This window comes from Dermacentor variabilis, chromosome 5 (genome assembly GCF_050947875.1).
Source record: "Dermacentor variabilis isolate Ectoservices chromosome 5, ASM5094787v1, whole genome shotgun sequence".
Lineage (NCBI taxonomy): Eukaryota > Metazoa > Arthropoda > Arachnida > Ixodida > Ixodidae > Dermacentor > Dermacentor variabilis.
The window spans coordinates 42,775,831-42,779,925 of record NC_134572.1 but is presented as its reverse complement, the minus strand read 5'-3'; the positions used below and the strand labels follow the sequence as shown (position 1 = coordinate 42,779,925).

Here is a 4,095-nt window from a genome sequence, read left to right as displayed (position 1 = left end):
AAATGGCAGGCGAGCTGGGCACCAACTCTCTCGAAGCGTGCCTCACATTTCGCAGGCCCGGGGCATGAAGCAGTTCTTCCAGAGTCGGCCTAAGGCGGGAACACGCGTAGGGTGCAACGTCGACAAGCGCTGCCACTATTAGCGCATAATTAAGACCAGCAGGTCTGTGGGATGTGGTGCAAAGCAGATGCCAGCCGCCACGAGGCACACCGAAGTAAACGGAAAACGCAAAATTGCGGCCCAAGCCTCCGGCATAGAGAAAGAAATTCAACAAGAGGGGACACTCTTCAAAAACTGGCAACAGGAAACACGTCACGCCTAGTTTCAACAACAACCGTCAGTTGACGCGAGCATCAGAAAAAAAAGAATGTGAAATAAACTTCCAGACAACGTTTTATTTTTTTTATTCCTTCCCACTAAAAGTGAAAATGTTTTGCGTGTAAATGAACTTATACTTTGCAACTTTTTGTTTCGTTGCCTAGCAACAAGCTAGCGGCACGCCAGACGCGCGTGCATACGTCATGCGCCAGACAAGCCGCAGGAGTGAGCGAGGCTGGTCGTACGTACGAAGCTCGCGTGCTCGCCGACCCGTCTGTTTTGGATATAGCCCATGTTTTTGGGCTCCCGGCCTTCTCTATGCTTTTCTTGCGTATCGTCTGCATTTCGACACGGCACCACTGCACTACCGGACTACGGCAAGGTGAGAAATTGTGTTTGACAGTGTGCGGCGCATTTTAAGCACATTTAGGCTTAGTTCGAGTGGCGCAGTTAGCGAAAAACAGCTCCGCCGTCCTGGCGCAGTTAATTTGAGTTAATGCCTCGTCCTGGGAGACGTTTGCGGCGCTTTCTATGAGCGCCAACATTACTGTAACTTATTTCGGTAGTTTTGGAGCACGCTTGCCGCACCCGGCTTATTGACGCAGGTAAGCGAAAACCGGCTCGGCCGTGTGACGCATTTGCGCGTGTACATGCGTGTACTACGTCGTAGCGCCTAAGACAGACAAGTTTTCGCGCATTCTGTGGCCCCCAACATTATTGTAACTAACGTCGCTATATTTGGGGTAATTTAGAAGCACGGTTGCCGCGCCCGGCTTATTGACGCAGTTAGCGAAAAGCAGCTCGGCTGTGTGCCGCAGTTTCGCGTGTACTGAATCTTACTGGTAGAAGTTCGTTACGCATTCTCTGACCCGAAAAAGTATTGTAATTTATTTGGTAACTCTTTAGGATATCTTGAGGCTTGCTCGCCGCGCCTGGGGTTGTGAAGGTGTTAGCAAAAAAGCAAGCCGGCCATAGTGAGTTGGTTTTGCGTGTACTGAATTTTAGTGGGACAAGTTTGTGACGCATTTTATAGCCCTGCAACAACATATACCTTATTTCGGTACTCACGCTTCTCGAAAACGCGACGAGCGATTGCCGAGAGTGATAACACGGGAGTGTTGCATGCCCCGGCAGGACGCGTAAAAGATAACAAGGAGGAGCTCAAGAACATGACATTTATGTATTCTGAGCGACTGAAAACAGGCTATGCACCCACGAGTCTGACTTCAGTGCGATTAGAAGGCATTCTGCGAGCGTGTAACATGGTCTGGCTGAGCCTGTGTTGTAGCCACCTTTGTGTACTTGGCGTACCATCGTGTCGACTGAGGCCAAGTTGCTTTGGAAACGCGCAGTCACCCGTGTATTTGTGCACTTGAAGTGCAGGAAATAATGCCCGGGAAAGGAGGGCTGCTTGAAAATTTTGTAGCATTGTTTGGGAGGAGTCTTTGCTGCGAAATATACGTAAAAGTGAATTTATCTGTAATGCCGCTCATTCACCACTTACGCACGTTTCGCCTCTACACGCAGTAACTCCTGTTAGGTCAATATGCCAAAATGATACATGCTTGTAATTTACTTTCTTTCAGCTGATGGCATCCGGTGGAGCATCGTACGGCAACGACTGCTGCTTACCTGGTGCCACAACTTTGGATGAATGCAGAAGCCCGGAACGAGCATTTATATAGAGCAAAATAAATGTTTCATCATTTCAGAAGGCGTCTTTCGTTTCCTTTATGAAATTGCACCTGACAGATTCGGTGCAGTCTTGCAAAGGTCAATCGCAATCATTTCTACTTAATAATGAAACGATTCCACGCCAAGGCCACGCGAGGCTCAGCAGAAGCGAAAAGAAAGAAAAAATGAATCCCGCGCCGAGCAGCGGAGCCGGCGCGGCGTGTACCAAGTGGTGTTCAAAACGCGCGCGCCCAAAACCGAAACCGGAAGGAGTCAACAACAACCGCTTGGTGTGCTACAGTCAATTCGGCCGCTGGGCTCTATGGGAGTGTCCGCTCTTGTTGAAATTTCTTTCTCTATGCCTCCGGATGCTCGATATACTCCCCTGACGACCGGGATGCTAAGCTCTTTGGCGCATGCGTTGACGTGCCGGGGCATTTCTTTTCTTTTTTTTTTTTTTGCATTCGTCTAATGTCTAACTACGTCACTCGCTCGCTAGCCGCCTCACCGCTGTTATCGTCGCGATCGACGCAAGTGGTGATGGTAAAACAAAACAAAAATAATAATAAAAAGAAAAGAATCGTAGTCGGCATGAAGTTGCGGAACTCAAAATGTTCTACAAGCTTCCACATGCTTCCACCATGTTTTTAGACAGCGATGGCGTTAGCGCTGTCACCGTAGTTTTATCGATATATAACCCGCCGACGGAACGTTCGCGTTTCCGTGGCCGCCTTCGCATTCGCGTTCGGCTCCCGCCGCGAGCATGACTTGCAACTCACGAGTGAGCGTCGCCAACGTGTTTCGAGTTCTCTGCAGACGTCGCCTGCCCCTGCGGCACCGTTTGTGTCCGAAAACTGAAATTAAATTCTAGGCGTTTGCGTGCCAGAACCCTGAGCCAGGGGCTCAGGGTATTGCTCAGGTGCTTTTTTTTTTTTTTTAAACGTGCACCTAATGGACGCTCCGCGTGGTACTCCAAGGCATATCTTAAGAGCTTGGGCCTGAATGCTCGACCATCCGCGGTTGTTTGTACAGCCGATACTTGAAGACCGTCACCATCGCTCGTGGGCGGCCCACATAGCTATGAAGGCACTTTTGTCTTTCTCAAAGGCGACTGGCCTGTGTGAACGCCTTTGACTTCGTGAGGCCCTCCGCGAGCGTGCGACTCACTGCGTCTTTCCTTCGCCCCCCCACCCCACTTCTCGCTCTATCTTATCTTTCTATTACCCGTTTACCGACCCCCAGTGTAAGGTGGCCAACTATTTATTTATTTATTTATTTATTTATACACATACCTCACAGGCTCCAACTGGAGTATTGCGTGAGGGGGGTAAGAGAAACAACATGTCGAAAACAGGAGCAAAAAACATGGCTAACAACAAATCAAACAATTGAAAAAAAAAATTTGAATCGAAATACGCCGAACAACATCAAGCAAACGAAGAACAAAAACACTCTGGACGATCAGAAACGCGCATGGCTCATCAAATTCCTGCAAAGAACTGCAAGTGCATGTCAAGTGACATGCTGTCCGCAGAATGACAGTCAAGTGACATGGTATAAATGAAACATGTGCGCATAACTACGGAATCAATTTTTTTAATGTTTCTCTAAACGTGTCCAGATTATTAATTTCAACAATGTGGCTTGGAAGATCGTTCCAAGCTGCTATTGCCAGAGGTAATGCAGATTTGTTAAATGCATTTGTGTGGCCGAAAACACGTGTGAAACTGTGTGCCTTATATAAGCGGCGTTAACCATAAATGCATTTATGGTTAACATCCAGCTTTGTCTCTTTCTCTCCTCTTCCTCCCTCATAAATCTAAGTACACGAGCGTATTTGCATTGCGACCGTCATCGAAATGCATATGCTGCGGCCGTGATCGAACCCCCGACCTGGAACTCAGCAGCGAAACCTCACAGTCACGCGGCTACTGCGGCGGATTGCTTCAGACTGCTATAGTGACACGGCTTTGCCGTCCATTAAATGCATTCGCATTCCAAACCTTTCGATCTCGGCATGAAGTTAGCCACTTCAGTTTTTTCCGTACGTCGGTGTCCTAAAACGCCAGCTTCCTGTCTTTGCTAGCAACGCAATAGAAAGGC

The 4,095-nt window shown here is 48.5% G+C and overlaps 1 long non-coding RNA gene across 1 annotated transcript; it reads left to right on the top strand.

The window, feature by feature from the left end:
• Nucleotides 1-248: 248 nt before the first annotated feature.
• On the top strand, nt 249-2,032 carry LOC142582483 (uncharacterized). Its single transcript, XR_012828447.1, has 2 exons — nt 249-700; nt 1,905-2,032. It is a non-coding gene; the product is annotated as an uncharacterized LOC142582483 (long non-coding RNA).
• The last annotated feature ends 2,063 nt before the right edge of the window (nt 2,033-4,095 follow it).